Source organism: Catharus ustulatus, assembly GCF_009819885.2.
Source record: "Catharus ustulatus isolate bCatUst1 chromosome Z unlocalized genomic scaffold, bCatUst1.pri.v2 scaffold_26_arrow_ctg1, whole genome shotgun sequence".
NCBI classification, from domain to species: Eukaryota; Metazoa; Chordata; class Aves; order Passeriformes; family Turdidae; genus Catharus; species Catharus ustulatus.
Window position 1 is genome coordinate 1,826,495 of NW_024879445.1, and position 22,262 is coordinate 1,848,756.

A 22,262-nucleotide genomic window follows, 5' to 3' on the forward strand; every position below is an offset into this window, starting at 1 on the left:
TCCTTACTGCAAATATACGTGAGTTTTCTTTGGATATTTGGTGGTGGGGAACCGGCAGATCAAAGCCATATGGGGATCACTTGTGAAAGCACAGCTCTTCCAGCAATTCCTATAATTGAATTAATCTGCAATTAATGGCAGAGCATGCTGGTGAGATCAGTTGTTCTGCAGAGAGGGGAGGTCTGGGGGTCAGGGCAGGGGTTCAGGGTTTGGGGGGACACAAATCCTTCACCTCGAGGGAAGGTGCAAGTGGTGGGGTGGGATTGATTTTCTGTTTCCAGGCTCCCTTTTGGTGATGCTTTCTGTGGCTCAAAGGGAGGAGAATGATTCCCCTGCAATGAGGGATTTTCAGCACCCAGAACAGATTTGGGATTTTTCATGAGCCCACCACTGGAAAACACCACTCATGTTCACATACTGAGACCCCTGTGGCAGCTGAACCATAAGTTTACACACAGGAGAACATTCAGATGCCCACTTGCACCATTTCCCCCCTTCCCTGCTTTCCTTAAGTGTCTTTTCATTGCAGAATCTGAGGTCTGAGAACACTGGAAAAACACATGACTCACAGGATTGTTTAGTTAAAGTCTTGTTAGCTAAATTCGGTTGAAAACAAATAATAAACACTTGTAAGGCTGTGGATGTTTGTAAGAAAATATTTTTCAGATAAAGACAACCCTTTAAAACTTTTAAAGTAAACAGTGTCACCTCAGTATTATGCATACACCTTTGTTTTTTTTTTTTTTCTTTTTCTTTTTTTCCTTTTTGGCTTGATTTACAAAAGAATCAACAATAGCAAGAATAGACCAAATTCGGACTATGGTCTGAAAACCACGTTTTGTTTGGGCTCCAAAAATGCATGATTCATTTATTTAAAGGAAAAAAAAATAAAAAAGGATTCTTTTATGGTTTATAGCAATGATAACAGAGAGTTATACACAGTCATCCTTGGTCAGTCAGATGTGAGAAAGATGTCAGAAATTAGTATTTCCTCAAAGGCACAGACTTTCTATATCTGCAATTGCAGAAAATGACAAGACAGACTGCAGTCCTGCACTTTGAAATAAATAAGTGAGCAGCAGCACTGGAAAGAAATAGGAAAAGGATTTACTGGGCTCAGGAGGAAAGGACAATAATTTGAAAACTGAGGTTGGAAACTGACAGTGCTGCAGAAATATCTCTGTGGGAGAATGGACACGAACAGTAAATGTGCCAGCAGTGGAGAGAAGCTTCAAGAGAAGCAGATCACCCCAGAAAAGTTCTGATAAGGTGAAAAGGCTCCAGAAAAGTGCCCAGATAAGGACTTGAAAAGGAAAGGATCAGAACATTGGCTGTGTCTCAGAGTTGGGAATTATCACTTAGGATAGAGAAGGAAGAGATTGGGTTTAAGGAGCCTAAGATTTAAAAAAAACAGAGGTGCTTTAGCTGTGCTAAACCTCAGAACTTTGCCCAGAGGAGTCCAGGGAAGGGAACCAGCAATGTGGCAGAATTAGAGGGTGGTTCCAGAAGTGCTGAAAGAGGAGATGGAATTTTTTCGGGAACAGGGCTGGCCTGGAGCATCAAAGAGCTGGAGTGGCCACTGCGTTTCAGCATCACCCTGGCAATCCCTCCTGCCTCTCCCAGGCACTGGCAGCACCTCCAGGCAGACTGCCTGTGCTCCTGGGATGGGGAGGAGGTGGAATTACAGCAGGACAACTCAAGGGTTTGTTGCTGCAACCAGAGGAAAAGAAATCCCATTTTAAAAAGCAAACTAAAGGAGCTTGGATTGGTTAGTCTGGGCAAAACACCCCTCAGTAAGGATAAAATTGCTCTCTATAAATTTATCAGAGGGCAAATGCCAGACAAGCTGAAGAATTTTTTGTGAGCAGAACAAGTGGGGCCATAAATAAGTTTAAGCTGGGAAGGATATAGTTTTAAGCTGTAGAAAAGCTTCACAGCCTTCATAAATACTTTTTAGGGTGGAGGAAATAAACACAGCTAGCTTTAAATCAGAGCTTGCTTGCTCTGTGAGAAACTGTGTCAGGTGAAGGGGGATGTGGACAGGAGAGGGTTTGGTTAGGACACAGGGATCCCTTTTCTTTGCTCTTGTGTACATATGTTTTTGTACATATATGTTCTTTTGTATATATATGTTCTTTTGTATATTTTGAATCTTTTATATTCTTATGTATATATATAAAAATATATATAAATATATAAATATATATATAAATATATAAATATATATAAATCTATAAAAATATATAAATCTATAAAAATATAAATAAATAAATAAATAAACAAACAAACAAACAAATAAATAAATAAATGTTCTTTTGATTTTTGGCAAAAAAACCTCAGTGTAAGTAGGTCAATCAATTCATATTTCAAGCAGAAATTTATTTTTTTTTCCCTTCCTCCTCCTGACAGGCCCAAGCTCTTCTGTCTTAATAATGACACCATCCAAGCCCATTCAGATGGAGCTTCCTATTGATCCTCACAGAGCCACAAACCTCAGCAGTGCCAGCAAAGCACCTTCCTCATCACTGGGCTGCTCTCACGGTGCCTGACTCCACCAATTTCCTAAGTGGATCCTTTGCTTTAAGCAGCAACTGCTGTTCCCCCTGATAAGCATCATTAAATATCTGCAATTTAATTTGTGGCTTGGCTGCTGAAAGGTTTGGCCATGCAGGGGAAAAAAAAAAGAAAAAAAAAAGAAAAAAGTAGGAAACTCCCTGAACAAACCACCCTGGTTTGACATCCTCATAATGAAAAACCACAATGGTCTGGGCAAATCTGAGAAAATGCAAAGCAGGGCGCTAACTGGGCAATTTGCAACTGCTTGGTGAATTCATGATGCAGGACATGCCATGGCAAATAAAAACCTCTTGAGCTGTGCAAGCATCAAGGCTGCAGAGCAGGCAGTTCAACGCCCCTTGTGCAATTACAAAAGTGCATCATATTTTAGGTTCAGATGTAGGAAGAGTCCATGCCTAGGAAGCCCATTCTGAAGCAGATAAAAAATGATATATATTTGGGAAAATAATGCCTGGACATCCATAAACAGAGAGAATTGAGTTTAGCATACCCAGAGCTTGAGAGAAGCAAAGTACAAGGACGGGGTTTAATTTGTAGAGTTGTGACATGAAATAGAAGACATCAAAAGAACCCAAACAAACACTGATGTAATTGGTAAATGAACTGCCTTGAGAATTATTTTTGTCTGCCAGCAATATCTGCTGGCTTGTGGTCAGTCCCAAGATAAAGTAAACCTCTGCAGATTTCATAAAAAAAAAACAAAAACAAAGCAAGCCAAACCAAAACATTAACCCAACAGCAGGTTTTCTTGAGAATCTCTGAACTGGGAAACTCAATTACCAAGGAAATTGTATTGATCTGGTTTAAGCTTGCTTAGTCAACAAGAATACCCAAGTTAGTTAGGCTGAAAATGAGTTGTGTTTCAAAGATTAAATTAATGGCAAATGGATAGGATTCACTCACTTTTTTTTTTTGCAAGTTCACTCCAAACTTAGTTAATTACAGGGATCAGCAGTTCTACAGCCACAGAGAATAAATGCCAGGCTTTTGTCTGGGCTTTCATGTCCTCAGGACTGTGCAGGCTGTTTTTCAGCTTCACAGACTTTATTCCTGGCTCTCCAAAAGCACCTGCCAGGGCTTTAAATATTCCAGGGCACATCCTCACCCCTGAGACACTGCCACTCTGTGCAGGGACATCCCTGCAGCAGACAGGGATTTCTCACAAAGACACAAGAACCAGAAGGTCTGCACCCCTCCTGCCTATTTATTTTTTAATAGATATTCTTCCTTTAAAAATGCTGGTGATCACAAGGCATGGATGGATTTTGCCTTGATGCATTATAGCCATTCTCTAATTTTTTTTAATTTTTTTTTTCAGTTACCAAAGTTTTACTGAGTTTTACCCCAAATACCTGCCCCAGACACAAGGGGAAAATTTCCTTTATAAGCTCCACTCAAATAGGAATGTCCAAACTGTGGCATCTCCAAAACTACCTGAGAGGAGAATCCCTGCCCCAAACTTTTGGAAAAAACGGTTGGTTTTCCCTTTGGTGTGCTAATGGCACAAAAAATTGGGTCTGTATGTGCATATTTAGGATTATCTGCATTGTGGATAATACATACAGGTGAAATCACAAGATTTGTCTTCAATTTGAAACTGCTAAAGGTGTTCCAGAGCACCAGTTTTAATTTAAAAGAAAAAAAATTGATATACATATTATATGCATATTATTATAATTATGTTTTTATATTTGTATACAATATTTGTGTATTATAAGATACAAATACAATTTATATATTTCTACATATAATTAATCTATATATTATATAGATTTATATATAATTTATATATTTTTATACTTTTATAATTTGCATATTATATTATATATAATTACATATAATATATATAATATATAATATATAATACATAATATATAATAGATATTATATAATATATAATATAAAATATATAATATATAATATCTATTATATATTATATAATGTAGAATATATAATATATTATATATAATATATAATATATAATAAATAGTATATAGTATATAATATATATTATATATTATATAATATATATTATATATTATATATTATATATTATATATTATATATTATATATTAATTATATATTATATATTAATTATATATTATATTTAACATATCATATATTATATATTATATATTATATATTATATATTATATATTATATATTATATATTATATATTATATATTATATATTATATATTATATGTTATATGTTATATATTATATATTATATATTATATATTATATATTATATATTATATATTATATATTATATATTATATATTATATATTATATATTATATATTATAAATTATATATTATATATTATATATTATATCTTGTATATTGTATATTATATGGTATATGTTATTGTATATTATATTGCATATAATATTTACATATTATATGATATTATGCTAATTATATTTGTATTAAATTTTAACTTCATTCCCACTAAAATGACTTTATGCTAATTTCCATTTCACTTTTGGCGTTTGGTTGTAGCCACCAGCCTCCAGTGCCACAAAGGAAAGAGGGGAGGATCTGCTGAGGATTTCCCTGGAAATCTGGTGTTTCTGCTCACTTCTCCCACAGTCAGCCCTGTGGAAAAATTGCCATTTTCCTCCACATCACCTGCCTCAGGTGTTTGTCAGGCCATGGGGGATCTGTGCATCATCAGAGCTTATCATTCCCTTGCTACTTTTAGCAGTTGGGGATTGTGATTTTCTGCCAGGATCATAAATTACCAAACAAATTAACTGAGGTGCTGACTCCTGCTCGGGCCAGCTTTCATCTCAGGGACACTTATAAATTTCCCAGGCTACAAAAAGTGCAGAGCACATGGGGCACAGGACCTCTCACTCACCAGGACCTTAAATCTTGTGGGGTCAGCCCAGCTTCATTTCTTCCTCAGGGGCCAAGGGCACAGATTCCCTTACATTCAAAAGTCAGGCTTTGCACTCTAAATCCTGTTTTTCCAGGGTTTTTAAAGAGCCAAATAGCAGGGGGTTAAAAAAAAAAAGAGTCCTAAATATCCAAACCTATTGCAGGACCCCATAAACCAACCCCACACAGCCTGAGGGCTGCCTGACAGAACTGGGAGCTGTGCTGATCCCTAATTAAATTTAATCTACACTAGAGAGGGTTTGTTGATTTAGCCAGATAGGTAGGGAGATGCTGACAGGTTAGTCCTGGTGTAAGCAGAGTTGTAAGAGAGGGGAAAAAGCCTCCAGGAACATAATTGGCAGCAGCTGGTGAGAAAAACAAATTTTTTGCAGAAAAAAAAAAAATAAAATTATGTGTATATTACACATGTATGCATGGCCATCCCAGCTTTGGCTGTTGGTAACACCCTGATAAACCAAAATATGTTTTTGACTGCACCAGTAAAAGCTGTTTAGAGCAACCAGTGCTCAGGAATTTGTTCTTCCTCTCTCTAGAGGGACAAGGAGGGAAATTACCAGATGCAAAACCTGCAATAAAACAATTTCCCTGTGTTTTCCCACTCTTGAAGCATCAATATATGCTATTATCTGCTCCAAAGAAGGAATGACTACTCATGCAGCTGCTGTGGGTCCCAGGCAGAAAGTGAATATTAATTTATAAACTATTAACCTTCTGTTCTCTGGGACTGGAATCCCTCAGGATGGGCTTGAGCAGACCCTTCCTTCAAACCTGTGTGATGGTTAATCTGTTCCTAAAATGGGTTACTCATGTAGAAAAGCTATTTCAACATTCTCACAGGAGCTGCACACCCAAGGGGGGGAAAAATCTTCTCATTTTAGGGGGCCACAGCTGTTAATGCAGCAAAAAGGAGCAAAGAAAATGTCACTGATAACAGAATATTAGAAAATATTATTCCATTAATTGATACATGAAGGCAATCATAGAAAATATTCATGTTTTTTGGTCAACTTGGGGAATGGATACTATTTAAAAAGCAGTTTCCTGGCATCACAATGAAATAATTTGAGAAACATGCAACTGATGAGCTTTTTAATAATCCAGTCTCACTGGACAGGCTGTGGACAGTAGAAATCTCTTCCCCCAAAAAACCAGGTCATTGCTCTAATTAAATCTGTCACAGGCATAGGAACATGAATATGAACCCTGCATTCAGTGAAGATGAATTTCTCACCTCCAACGTGCCTCTACAAGATTACACCACACAGAATTAATTCTTTGAGCCCTGCTGTTTTAATCTCAGATTTATACATCTTTTTGGGATGCAGCCTTTTTGGTACAAAATTAGAGTAAGAGCCATTTTTTCCAGTGTTTCCAGATTAATTTGGGGTATTTGGCTTTGATCTTTGCTGGTGTCAGGGCAGAGCAATCCCTGCCTTTGGATATTCCAGAGGCATTTCAGTCCCAGGGAGTCACAGTGTCTCAGATGTGCTGCAGGGAAAATCAATTACAGAAATGTGATATCCTCCTTGCCATGGGGGCAAATTGTGGCAACAGAACAAGGTTTTGGGTTGGGATTTATTTTTTATTTTTTTTTTACTCCAAGAATGTTGGTGAGGAGCTGGAGGGAAGTGGACAAGAGCAGTTCTTGAGCACCTGATTTGGAAATGTGGAATGAGAGCAAAAGGGGGAAGCCCAAATGAGGTTTGGAGCTGAGGATGTTCTCCTGCTCTCACATTTACTGTCTGAGGTACTGGGTGACCTCCATCCCAAAGGCTCTGCAGTCAGAAGCTATTTAAAAGCTCAGGAATTCCCTTCATTATTACTATAAAAGGGCTGGCACACTTATTTTATAAAGGATTTCACGTTGGGCATAAGAAAAAGAAAAAAAAAATTTTTTTCTACACTAGTCTCCCACTCCAAACACCTCTGTTTAAATGTCTCAAATTAGATTTTGTTGGAAAAAAGGAACTGGCACAGTCATAACCTGACATACTTTCCATTATAAACTCATTTTCTACTATAAACTCTGAACATAAAAGCTATAAATAGCAACTCCATGCAACTCAGATTTTCCTTACATGCTCTGAATTCAGGAACAATATTTGGACTTCAGCTGATGTCTTTCTTTGTAATTCTTTATAAATAAATGCTAGCATTTATTTATTATTCTATGTAATTTTTTTAAAAGAAGTTTTGCAATAAACTATTCTCTACCTTGTTCTTCTGGGGATAAGGATATAAGGGAATAAAATCTAACAACCTGGCACCCATTAGGACATCTAGAAATGGTTCCTCTAGATGTCCTAAAACCCCTAAGATAATACTGAAACCTGGAAAAAAACATGAAAACCTAAAAAAAAAACCACTCAGAAAAACCCCTATGGAAAACAAATCAGCCAAAAAGTCACCCAAAAAAACCCCAAAACAACAACAAAAAATCAAAACAAAAAAAAGCCCAAAACCAAAAAACCCAAAATAACCGCAAAAACTCCAAAAAACCCAAAAAACCAAAAAACAAAGCCCCAAACTAATGAAAATATTTCAATTCAAGAAACATTTTCAGCAATTGCAAGGTAGCTGGGGGAATATCCTGACCTGAAAATGTTTTCTGGCCAAATGTTCCTTGCTGGTCTGCTCCTTGAGTCTGGTGGTGCAACACCTCAGAGCAGGGGATATAAATTTGGCACAAAAAATTGAGTCTGTGTGTGCATATTTAGGATTATCTGCATTGTGGATACATACAGGTGAAATCACAAGATTTGTCTTCAATTTGAAGCTGCTAAAGGTGCTCCAGAAAACCAATTTTAATTAAAAAAAAATTTTAAAAGTATATATAGTATAGATATTATATGTTTATATTATTATTATATATTAATATTATTATATTATATTTTTATAATTATGTTTGTATATTTGTATAAAATATTTGTATAAGATACAAATATAATTTATATATTTATATATATTGATTATATATTTATTTTATATATAATTATATAATTTATACATTTCTATATTGTTTATATTTTGTATATTATATTGCATATAATATTTACATATTATATTATGATATACAAATTATATGCATCTATAATTTTAACTTCACGCCCACTTAAATGACTTTTTGCTAATTGCCATTTCTCCTTTGGCATTTGAGATGCAGGGGTGAAAAGCAATTTGCAAGAACTGCAATTTGTGTTGATGGTTCTGAAGAAATCCTTCTGAAGATGAGCTATGGGAAGGCTGCTGGAGGAAATTGTAGCATTTTGCCGCCTCTCAGAGAGTCCCACAGCTCCTATTTGTTTCAAAACCTGAAAATATAACGCCAGAAGAGCAGCAATTGCTGTTTTAAATACAACATAATTAATGCCTTCCTGGGGAAGGCATTAATGTTGGCTTTCCTGAAACACCAAGGTCAGAAATATCCCCTCCCACGTGCTAAAACCTGGAAAAATCCCAAATTATCCAAAATCTGTGATATCTCCTCATGCAATAAATCAAGGTGAACTTTGTCAAGCACAGACCCACAGAAAAATCAGCAGAACAAGGGCCAGTACATCATAATTATAATTTATAATAATAAATTATATAATAATAATAATTCATAATAATAAATAATTTTACTTGCTTTGAAGAAAGCTACCTAAAATCCCTCAGATGATGTCTACAGATCTATAACTCAGTAATTTCAGAGGCTATCCACACTTTAACAGGAAAACAAAGTCAGAAAATCAGAAGAAATTTTATTGCCCTCCAAGTCCATGAGTTAGGAGACATTAGCATACACAACCCTCACTGTAATTGCTCCAGATTTTTCAGGCTGCTGTATTAACCTTTAGAAAAATAAATAGTGGAAAGCTGCAGGACTAATTTCAACAAAGCTTCAGCCAGAGCTGCCTTTTTTGTCTTCTACAGAAAGAGCAATAACCTCACTGCTCAAGGCATTTTGACCAGGTTTTTTATTTTCCTTTTACTCATGCAGACATTTATATCTTGGTAAAGTAAGTACAGAGCATTCACCTAAAATATATCTTAAGCAAAGTGAATAAGAAGGGTTTTGATGCATTCCAAAAGATGCACTACTTTCCATGTATAATTTCTATTATTTCATGTATTTTTTTGGTTTTAATTTTGATTCCTAAACTTCATTTGTAAGTGGCAAACTGTATGAATTTTATGTACGTTTTCTCATGGTTTCCACATCTTCCCTTTGTAATTTGTTATGTTTTTTTTTCTAGAATCAAGTTGGAAGATTTCTGGGCAGATGATTACATTATTTTTTAATTTTTTTTTCCTCCTAGATGATTCCCAAAGTCTGTAATACTCAGACATCTCCCTGAATCTGGAGTAATGACAATTTGAAGTGGTAGAGAAGATGGTGCCCAAATCCAGAGGAATGCTGAGAACTCCTCCAGCCTCTAAAGCAGTTTGGGCTCAAAGTGGCTGTGATTCAGCATCCCACCAAAGCTCTGCTGGAACCACGAGTTTGTATTGAGAAAAAAGTGAGTTTGTATATTAAAAAAAAGTGATATGGCACCAACTTGAGGATAGAGATGCATTTTCCATGCAGCTCCTCTGGATTCCTTCATTATAAACCCTCCCAAAACCATTGGAGATGGCCAGGGTCAGACTGGCTTGCATGACAGCATCACAAGGAGAAGTAAATATGACATAAATATAAATGTAAATGTAAATGTAAATATAAATATAAATATAAAAAATATAAATAAAATAAAGAATAAAAATAAATATAAATGTAAATATGAATACAGATACATATATAGATATAGATATAAATAAATATAGATAAATATAAATATAAATATAGATATAAATATAAATAAATATAAATATAAATATAAATATAAATATAAATATAAATATAAATATAAATATAAATATAAATATAAATATAAATATAAATAAAATAAAAATAAAAATAAAAATAAAAATAAAAAATAAATATAAATATAAATATAAATGACATGATTGACCTTGCCTGACTGAGCTGGCTGCACAGACACATTCTAGAGGTGGCTCTCTACAATTAATTAATAATTAAGTGTTCTGTGGCTGTCCTCTGCTGTGATTTCATCTCAGAATTCAGGATTAGGAAAGCAAAGGTCAGCATCACAGGCATCATCCCTCACTGTCCACTCCATAACACATCCACAGTCATTTTGGGATGAGAAATAGCCCTCCAAAAGGTTCCTCCAGCACCCTCAGCTTCCAGAATCAGCCTGCAGAAGGAGATCAGCTTCAGTGCTGGAGAATTGCCTTAAAGGTCAAAGCCAGCAGCAATTAAGGGCTGGATGATTGGAAATGGAAAAGTCCAACAGGAAAATGTAAATGAGCCTCGTGCTCTCTGCACCATGCCCTGCTCTTCTCCCTCCTCTGCATTCAGCTAGACACAGTTCTAGGAAGAGTTTTAAACATTTTAAACAGCAGTGCATGCAGAGCAGAGCTAAATTTCCTCCTCTCACCCCTCTGTTCACATTTCAGGAAAACAACGCCACAATTTTGACACATTTCAATTTTCCCCCACTATTTCCACCCTTCTTCCTTTTTCTTTGAAAGGCTCTAGAAAATGCTGCCAATCTTTCTGTAATATCTTCTCATTTTTTATTCTTTATTCTCCCCAGTTTACTCCTGCAGTTTGTGTGTCTGAACTTCCCATTGTAAGCACAAAGGTCAAAAAGATTTTCCTACTGGGAGTCAAGGCTCTTATCTGATATTATGGCTCCAAAACTGATGACCTAATAAAACAAACCCACAAAATGTTATAAGAATTTTTGTTTTGTTTTGTTTCAATGCCTTCTAGGCCATCTGCCATATTTAAGCTTGCATGACAGAGGAACATGGACCAAATTTTCCTTGAGGTAAACCCACTTGTATTTCCTGTGTGTCCTTAATAAAATCTGGGAAGGGCTTAGGTGCCTGCAGAGAATCACAATTGCCTTTTTCATGACAATGCATCCTAAAAACAGGAGAGTAAAAAGGTGTGGCTGTTGACTAAACAGTGCTTAATTCGTCCTTTTGCCCAAACTTTTTATTTGCTCATTTCAGCTGAAATTGCAAACATTTAGTTGCAAAACAAGAGGAGTATTCTTTTCTGGTTTCCTCCAGATAACAAATTTCCACCTACAAATTTCCCTGATAATGGGATTGTGACTTTGTGGGCAAAAAGAGCCATTCCTCATCGGTGGCACAAGTGGAAAACCAGAATATATTGAATCAAATCCCAAATTTCTAATGACTTTGGGTCACAGTTTAGGGAATACTCAAGCCTGACACAAAGAAACAAACCATTAAAAAAGTCAAATTGTCTGTTTGGTGTCAAAGGAGCTCAAAGACTCTGTGGTTCCAGATTTGAAATCTCTCCCTCTCTCTCTTTAGGTGTTTTTCAGGGTGAGCTCTTGTCCTCCACCATGTGGCCACCATTTTTACACTTCAAATAATAAGATTTTGTTTTATTTTGTATTATAAACTCGATATAAACCAGAGAGTAGATACTAATATACATATACATACATATATATTTATATATATATAAAAAATATACACATATACTTACATATACATATAAATATATATGAATTTATAAATTTATAAATATATAAATATATATAAATACAAATATAAATATATAAATATATATGAATACAAACATATAAATATATAAATATATATGAATATAAATATATATATTTTTATATATATATATATATATATATATAATATGTTAAAGCATAAAATTTGTGAATCATCATGTCTGGAAGGAAGGTTGTTGTCTGACATGACTATTTTGCACACTGTCACAGGAATAAATACAGATTTTCTGAGAACCATAATCAGCTGGAAATAAAGCCAGATTTCCCCAGCACCATGTCAGGAAAAAGGCTGAAGCCCAAACAAGCAATTCAGTGTTTTATAATAATAAACAGCAATGTTTATAAATAATAAACAGCAATAATTCAGTGATGATGCAGAAATCAACCAACACTCCTCAGATAAAATAGAAGCCCCTCTATCAACCAACAGATGCAGCAAAAATAAGTCACTCTTAAAATAAAGCTTGACAAAATCTGTGTCTCCTGGCCTGGAAATAAATGTCTGCTCTTTCTCTTGACACTTTCAGAGTTTTCCCTAAGTGTGGCAGTTTAACTTTTTATGGGAAATCATTATTCCTTGGAAAAGTCCTATGTAAGGGACATTATCTCACAATTCTCTGCATAATTTGCTGCTTGATAGGTCTTGAAAAACAGCAAATCTCAAGTTTCTATTGTGCAAAATGGATCACTCAGCACAGTCATGTCCACAAGTGAGAAAGCCTCTTCTGTCCCAGATTTGCACAATGTGGTTGAAAATAAATAATTTCCAAGTTTTGAGTGCCCAAATGAATTTTGAGATCTTCTATTTGAATCAACGTATTCAGGAGCAAATTTGGGACACAAAGTGTGAGCTGCCATTTGCCTCTTTAGATTTTGTTGAATATTTTTCTGCTTTTTTAGATGCCAAAATGTCTTTCTAGGTTGTTCCATTGATGTCTCAGTTTACTGCATTCTGTCCTGTGAAAACTTTCTTTTCCTCTTTTTATTTATTTTTTTTATTTTTAATTTCCCCAGGCAGACAAAACCATTTAGAATTTGAAGGAAAAACAATTCAGTGTCTTCCTACTTTGCAATTCCTAAAAACCTTTGCATATTTTCTACTCCCTTTCATCCAAGTCACTCATGAAAACTTTGAAGAGCACCAGCCCTGACTATCTCTAAAGAAAACCATTTTAAACGTACTGCTATTGTCACAGTAAGCCATTTATTTCCCAGCCAGTTTTGAAAACATTTCACACTTGTCTTGCCAAGAAAACATCTCCCCTTGTTTATGAAGATGTTAAATTTGCTGTTCTGCCATCCTGCTGGGTTTGAAAGTTTTTCTCATTGTCTGGTTTGGTCAGAACTGACATTAAAATGCAGATGGAACCAGATAGGGAGGCTGCTTTGGGGAAAAGAAAAAAAGAAAAAAAAAAAAAGAAAAAAAAGAAAATTAAATAAAAGAAAAAAAAGAAAAAAGAAAGAAAAAAGAAATAAAAGAAGATATAAAAGAAAGAAAAGAAAAAAGAAAAAGAAAAAATGAAAAAAGAAAAAAGGAAAAAAGAAAAAAGAAAAAAAGAAAAATAAAATTAAAAAAGAAAGAAAAAAGAAAAAAGTAAAACAAAAAAGAAAAATAAAGGAAAAAAGAAGAGAAAAACAAAAAAAGGGAAAAAAAATAAAGGAAAAAAGAAGAGAAAAATAAAAAAAAAAAGAAAAAAAGGAAAAAAGAGAAAAGAAAAAAGGAAAAAGGAAAAAAAGAAAAAAGAAAGAAAAAAAAGGAAAAAAGAAAAGAAAAAAGAAAAAAGGGAAAAATTAAAAAGGGAAAAAAAAATAAAAATAAGTAAGAAAAAAGAGAAATAAAAGAAAAAGAAAAAAAATTTAAAAAAATAAAAAAGGGAAAAAAAAGTAATACCTGCATGCTTCTCTTAGCTGCTCATGGGGGAAAACAAGAAATTCCTGGAAATTGGGAGCACGACCCATTCACTGCCCATTTTCTGCACCAACAACAGTTGAATTAACTGTTCTTTCTATCTGATTTTTCTGAGAAAAATCTAGAAAAATCTAGATATTGATGGGAGATCAACATCTTTGCTGTTTTTGCCTGGCTCTTGGCTCACCGAGGTGACCATGGAGCACAAAAAAAATAAAGGCCTGGAATGATAAATGTGATAAATGTGACCAGGCAGCCCAGCAGGGGCTCCACCAGTCACAGGCACTGCATTTAGAATTATTTAGATTGGAGAGAAGAACTTTATAACCATCAAAGTTTATTTACAGTAGACCAGTGTGGATGGGTTCTGGTGAAACCAATCAAAGAATAAATGCAGCAACAACTGGAAAAACCCAACCCAAACCAAAAGAGCTCTCTGATAAAAGCTGAATAAAAGCTGAACCGTGTTTTGTGCACACATTTTAGATCAATGTAATCAAAGCTGTCAGAAAAACAAGCCACAAAGTCCCAGCAAAACCTGACATTTTGCTTCAGATATTTGAAAATCTGAAATATAATTTTTCCAGAAATAACAATGTGAGCATAAATCCTCCAGGTTGAGTGTGAAATTAAAATCCCAGCCCTTCCTTACTGTGTGTGGAGCACCTTGGGTGTCAAAAAAAAGATGAGAAAATCTCCTCAGGACAGCAGCAGCATGATCCCTGTTTCTACCCAGTATTATTTTTATGTGGCTCAAGGGTGGTTTTCTTTTTTGCCTGATTATAAGTTTATGGGGGAAAAAAACCGAAAGAAATACCAACCAGCAATCACATAAATATATTGGATTGTAGCATGTTAATGAATAAATGGTAGTGAGTCTGAATTGGAGATTTTGGGAGTTATTTCAGCAATTTTTCCTACATTAATAATGTATTTTTTCCACAGGTGCAGGCCTTGACTCCTCTACTCTTTGCAAAGGTGCAGAGTTTTGTTTAAATCTTTATTAGCATCCCCTTTTAGGTGCTTGTATCTATAAAACTGGATGGATTTACAGCTCTGCTTCCTGATCAACCATCTGTGATGCTACGTATGGATTAATAGTTTTAAATAGATGAATAGTTTTATTCTCTGTTTGAGTTTCTATTGATTCCACTGATAATGTGAATAATGTTGATTTTCTGTGGTTTTTCTGGAGGAGAATCTCACAGAGCAGTGGATGCTCAAAGGCTGCCACCTCTCAGTGTCCAGGAAAGGGATTCTGAACATTAAAAATTGGTTTTGGTGTCTCTCAGGGCACAGTTCACTGGGTCTTGTTGACACAGTTTAGGAACCAGCTGAATTACCATGGCACAAGCAGCGCAAATTAACACATGGAATGCAAAAACCCCCTAAAATATCCAGTGCAAAACTGATAAAACCCAAACTTGAGCTGTGCCTAAGTGATCCCACGGCAGAGGAGATGGAACTAGAACACCTTGAAGTTCCAAAAATCATTCCTGGTTTCCAGCTTTTCCTCATTTTTACACTGGGGTAGCCTGAAACTTTTTCTTTCTTACCATTTAAGATTTCAAACCCACCTTCATCCTGACCTGTCTCCACGTCCCACATTTTCCTTGTAGGCTGGATGTGTTTAATGTAATTAGAAGATATTATTAATGGAAGGATGTCTCAAGATAATGGTCTCCTGCAGCAAGGCAAATGCCAAGATGACATTTTTTTGGAGCAAGGCACAAATATCCAGGGACATTCTTCTGTCTCATGACTTTTAAAATTCTTTTCCTGCTATGCCAAGCCATTAATGATGCAGATTTTGCCCTGATGTGCCCTGCTCCAGGAAAGGGAAGTGATGCTGTGTGCCAGTGGAAAACTTGGTCCCAGGAGGGGCTCAGTGGCCTTGCAAAGCCTCTCATTAATAAAAAATTTGTGTTTCTTTCCCTGGTGATTCACAGGACCAGGCTGGGCAGAGCTGGAAGGGAAGGTAAGCACAGGGCTGAGTCACCTAGCTAATTTTGTAAAATTTTGCCTTCCATAGTGTTTAATTCACAAACTTTTCCTGATTAATGGAAAAGAAGAGTTTAGCCATTAACTTGGATTTTGTGAACAATCTCCTGTGGCAATATTTTGTGGGAAAAGGTTCCAGGTTAGCCAGGGCAGGCTAATGCTGTGTGACTTCTTCATGCGTGCTTAAAATGTTTTTTTGGTTTTTTTTCAGAGCTATTTTATATAGTTATAATATATAGATATATATACTATATTATATAATATACATTATACAATATATATTATATTATATATAGTATATAATATATATTATATACTATATATTACATATTTTATAGTATATACTATATATTAAATATTGTATATTGTATATTATATATTATATATTATATATTATATATTATATATTATATATTATATATTATATATTATATACTATACACTATATATGATATATGCTATATGATATATTATATACTATACACTATATATGATATATGCTATACGATATATTGTATATTATATATTATATATTATATAATATATATTATATATTATATATAATACATTATTATATAGTAATTATATACTATATAATATACTATATATTATATATTGCACATTATATATTACATATTATATATTACTTATATATTAATTATTAATGACATATTATATGTTATATATGAAATATAATATACTTTATATTATATATGATATATTATATATTACGTATTCTATATTATGCTATACATGTTATATCTTTATCTTTATATTTCTATATTTACATTGTATTATTTTAGATATATATTATTTTTAATATAAGTAATTTCATGATTATAAGCCGCACCTGATTATAAGCCGCACGTTACAATACAGAGTGTGATAAAAGGTATCTGTTCTATCACCATCTGTTCAGGGTGGGGCAGTGATCCTGATCTCTCTGGGAGATATTCTGCTAATGGGCATCCATTGAAACCAGGCAGGGCATTGTTCTTTATCTTTTCACAACCCATCCTTCCTCCAGCCAGTCATTTTCTGCTCATGGCCATTGAGTCCCACTGTGGGACTGATAAAATTACTGCATCCCATTGGGAGTTGCTCCAGCCAGGGGGAAGAGCCCAACATTTCTTACCAAGATAAAAACAGAGGTTTTGGGACACTAAGGGAGCCCCTTTCTCCACTGGACTCCAGAGGAAAACCGGATTTCTCCACATCACCGCTGGAGCTCCGGAGGGAAACTGCACCTTGTACAGGAGCACTGCTCCAACTGAGCCACATCTGTCACTGCAGGAGGATGCAGCCACCATGGGATGGGACTGCTGCCAACACCCTGCCTGACGGGTGTCAGGCTGTACTCTGACTGTGTCAGGGTTTGGGGTTTGTTCTTTGTAGTGCTGTATTTCTATTTTAATTTCCCTGGTAAAGAACTGTTATTCCTAATTCCCATATCTCTGCCTGAAAGCCCCTTGATTTCAAAACTATAATAATTTGGAGGGAGGGGGTTTACATTCTCCATTTCAAAGAGAAGCTCCTGCCTTCTCAGCAGACACCTGTCCTCCAAACTAAAACAGCAACTTTTTGTTCTTTGTCCATGTATAAGCCGCACCTGATTATAAGCCGCACTTTGAGTTTGGACCAAAATTTTAGTCAAAATGGTGCGGCTTATAATCATGAAATTACTATATAATAATAGTAATATAATATATAATTTTATATAATAGATATTTTTCTATTATTATTATATAATATATATTATAATATATAATATATATTATATTATTAAATATTATTATTTTGTATTCAGAACTATTGATCATGTTTGAGATACTCATCCTGTTGTCCTAATCTAAAGAAAACAAACAAAAAAGAAAAAAAAAGGGAATAAAAAAGAAAAATTAAAAGGAAAAAAAAGTGTTTTCAAATTGACAGAATGAGAAGGACACAGGAATTGTCTGTTCTCATGAGTGTGACGTTGCCATTGGATTTCCTGCTCAGTGATGAAAACCAGGAGGAAGTTGAGCACAGCAAGCTTGACTTTGCCATGTATTTTAATAATTCTTTGCTCCAATAACCACTGTGGCACTTTTTTAAAAAATGTAGGATCAGAACCATGAATTCATCACCTCGTTTGGGTGTCTAGGGAGTGGCTGCAGTGGAAGTTTATTTAAAAAAAAAAAAAAAAAATTAGTAATTAGGAGCCTGTGAGCTGGCCACACACCATAAATCCCATCACAAAATATGTCCAGATCCATGTTTGTTGCCTAAAATTTGTAATTTTTAGAGCTATTAGAACTGACAGAACCTGAATACCTGCCTCTGAATAAACAATCCTCATAATTGTTAAACAAACATTTTTACTTTCCCCAATAAAACCAGACAATTTAATGATTGTGTCTGACATCTGAAGGAAGGTGGAGATAAACAGAAAATGAAAAGAAAAAGAAAATAAAAATGTTTATGACCTTTTATCACCTTATGAATATTAGAAATAATAAATTTTCTTCATCTATGCTTATCTTTGACACATTATTCAGGCAAAACGCAAAGGGGGTTAAGAAAAGCACATCTGATGTGATACAAGGTTTTTGGAAAGAGCTTTGGAATCCTGACACAATATTTGTACAGAAATTTCCTCACTTGTACACCAACAGCTCAGCCCATCCAACTGAGTGTTCAGCTGTGGATGAGTGTTTAAAAAACCTCTGCAAATAGTTGTTAGTGGAAAATTATAAAAAAGAGCCAAACTGATTTTTATCATTTCTAACAGGCACCCAAAACACAGAGATAATCTCCTTTAAAAAAAATCAAAATTAAAATAACCCCAAACAAACAACTGATTTTGTTTTTCAGTGGTAAACATGAATAAAAGTGACCAGGCACAGTTAAATTTCACCTGAATTAGTTACAGATGTTGTGAATGCAAGAAAATTCTGCCAAAAACTCTCCAATATCCACTAGGTGGCATCCAGTGACCGTGTTTGGGCCACCTTATCTCCACAAAACCTCTCATTCATAGGGCAGATAAAGAACTGCATTATTAATTTATACCGCTGCATCCACTCCTCACCTAATATTTGTTTAGCCAGCTGCTTCCTCTAATCCTCCTAAAACACCGTTGATTGAAATCCTAAGTGTATTCAGAGGTTTTTTAAAATTTTTTTCATTTTGCTTTTTTTTTTTTAATGCCCCAAAGAACATTTTGTTACCTACAAGTTACAAGCTGCCTTTTCAAGCGCTGCACTGTGTGCTACAGTTCCTACCAGAGGAGACAGAATGTCTAATACTTCCTCAGGAGCAACAGAAGCAGCTTGTCATATGAAAATATCTTCTTAATTTTTTTTTTTCTCCCCCCACCACAAAATTTTTCATTTCCATAGAGTCTAAGCAACACACTGTCAGGTTTTACAATGAGGCAGAAATGCTAAATATTTCAACTTCCAGGGATGGTTTAAGCACTGCTTCAGTGGAAAAGCAAATGAAAAGCAGAAAACATTAATTTCAGTTTTCACACCTTAATCCCTGCAGTGAATTGGAAAGGTTTTAATATATTTAAATGCAAGCAACTGCAAAGTCCCTCTGCGTTTGAGACCTTTTGAAGGGTGGTCCATACTGCTTCCAGGTTTTCTACTGAGGGGCAAGGAGATTAAGCAACTTCATTAAGTACTGATAACAGCTCTTTTGGCTCCAGGCTGTGACCAAGAGCGGACAAAAATTTTCCTTTTATTCACAAATCATCACAAAAATCATTAATGTTGGGGACCTACAGCAGAAAACACTCTTCTTGCCAATTTTACAAACTGCAACTCAACAGAAACCCTCCATCCTCTCCTGGAATATTTTCTGGAATATTTTCTTTCCCTGCCCCAAGCTTTTGTACTTCTCTTGGTTGGGCTTTTAGGGTTTTTATTTTATTTTTTTTTTAATCTTGAGTTGTTTTAACCAGGCTCTCTGACACTGGGAGGAAGCTGAACCCTCTGGGTTTGTGGTGAGAGGATGCTCTGCTGCCAGCCCCTGACAGGGACAAGGCTCTGCACAACACTCTTCTCCTTTCTTCTTTCTTATTGCAGTCTTCTTGCACATTCAGGGATTTTAGCAGGAACACTGGCCTTTTGGCAAAATTTCAGTGAAGCCTGGCAGCGTCTTCATTATTAAATTTACTTTTTTAACTTGAAAAAACTGCTGTCTACATCTTTCCCCCCTACTTCACTGCTTCATAAAAGAATCATAAACTGGTTTTTTTGGTTGATTTTTTTTGTTCCCTCCTGCATCCTTCCTTCTCCCCTTGCACTAACACAGGTGTGCATGGGCTGGGGTCTCAGGTGATGCACCCAGAACAACTTTGCTGAGCTGTGCCTCACAGAACTCTGATTTTGTGGCCTCACCAGACCCAAAACTTCAGGAAAACCAGAGCTGCCTGTGGATTTTGCCTCCTGCACAATCCTCACAGGAGCAGGGATGGTTTCTGCTGGTTGAGATCTGCATTTCCCCACGTGCTGAAAACAACCTGTGTTTATTTGAGAGGGTTCTGTATCCATAACTTCATCTGTGCTTTCCCCATCACACACACCCCTGACAGAACAGCAGGGCTCTCCCCAGGCTCCTTTTTGCCACATTTAAACAGACATAAATACAAACCCATCGCTGTTAATCACCCACAGCATCCTCTTGAGCACATCCTGAAAAATGCTGGATCACTTACATGACACCAGGCACCAGCACCCTGTGCCCTGGAAGACCCCAGCAGCAATTAAACCCTCCCTAATTACACACAAACAGCAATAAACCTCCTCGATTCAAACCCACAAAAGCTTCCTCGCTGTCTAAACCTGCCACACAAGGAGTTTTTTTGGGAAAAAAAAAGTTTTAGGATGGCACCTTTCTATGGGTTTGGCCCCAAATAAGCAGGCAGGGAAATGATGCAGTTTTGTACATCTGCAGAATGTGCAAATTTGAATTTGTGAAAAGGCTGAGGTGAGTGCAGGCAGCACAGGAACCTGTGCCAAGAGCTGCTCGGGCTTCCCCTGACAATAAATAGCCAAATATGACATCAGCATGCAACATATCACATCTTATCAAAATCTTCCTGCCTCTCTGACTGGACTTTGTGCAGATTCTGCTGCCAGCCCTTGAAATGTTTGTTCAGTCTACCACACTTTTATTTTCCCTAAGTCCTAAAAACTTCTGAAAGCATCTGAATAGATGGAGAAATACTTTAAAAATAATAATAGTGAAAAAAAAAATAAAAAGAAGGACAAATCGCTGTGAGAAGAATAACCCCACAGGAGGAAGCCACAGGGAAGAAATATACGACTTTTTGTCTTTCTGCAGTTGCAACATGATCCCTCCTTTGGTAGCACAGAGCGCTTAAAAGTCAAAGACGCTGAAGTTAGCCAGTTTCAACCCCTCTTTCACCCTCAGCTGCCAAATTAGAGCTCCCAAAAATCCCTCCAAGCGCAGGCAGCCCTGCAGCTGATGCCACAGGCGCTGCTTGTGAAAAGAAAAAAAGAAAAAAAAAGAAGAAAAAAAAAACTTAAAAAACTTTCCCAAAAGTTTTATATTTCTTTTACCTTGTGCCAGTTGAGAAGATGCTCTGGGGAGTCTCCAGCAGTTTGAACCCGGAGGGCAGCGAGGTGCAGGAGGGAGATTTTGGTGCTCACCTTAAGTCAGAGTGGGTGCCCCTGTGTCCCGAGTGTCTCTTTGTGGCTCTGGGTGGCACAGGACCTGATCCGAGGAAGAGAGAGCCACTTTCTCACCGAGAGGAAAAGAAAAGCAACACGTCATGAGTTAAGTACGCCTCCAAGATGTCTTAATTACAGCCCAACGTGCTTCCATTCAGACCCCAGGAATGAGAAGGGAGGGGGGAGGAAAAAAAAAAAAAAAATAAACCCGCCAAGGTTTTTCCCTTTTTTTTTTCGCTCACACCCACCCTGTCCCACCCTTTTCTCCCTCCAGGTCCCTGTCCTCGCCCCTCGGGTCCAGCCCGCCCAGATCCGCACCTAAAATAAGCCTGTCTCAACTCCACGCTAGTCCTGAGCTAAAAACTACACGGGAACTTGGAAAGAAAAAAAAAAAAGAAAAAAAAAAAAAAAAAAAAATAAAAAAATTAGGAAAGGAAAGGGTTGCGAAAAGAAAGAAGTTGGTAGTGCTCCTGATGAAGAGACCATTGAATTTAGGGATTTAGGGTGTGGGAAACATGACACTGCTGACCACTTGTCCCAGCCCCCGCTCCTTTTTCAGCCCCCCACACCCCGGG

General features: G+C 35.9%; 1 long non-coding RNA gene across 3 annotated transcripts in view; it reads left to right on the forward strand.

Moving 5' to 3' along the window:
- LOC117011189 overlaps positions 1-21,853 on the forward strand; it is a 30,605-nt gene extending 8,752 nt beyond the window's left edge. Inside the window, exons 2-4 of one of the 3 annotated variants that reach the window (XR_004420896.1) lie at positions 9,787-9,987; positions 15,955-15,983; positions 21,587-21,853. This is a non-coding gene — a long non-coding RNA (uncharacterized LOC117011189). Of the gene's footprint in view, positions 1-5,095; positions 5,222-9,786; positions 9,988-13,110; positions 13,255-15,954; positions 15,984-21,586 lie in introns of those variants that run through there. The other 2 variants (XR_004420897.1, XR_004420895.1) reach the window with 2 other exon arrangements.
- Positions 21,854-22,262: the final 409 nt, after the last annotated feature.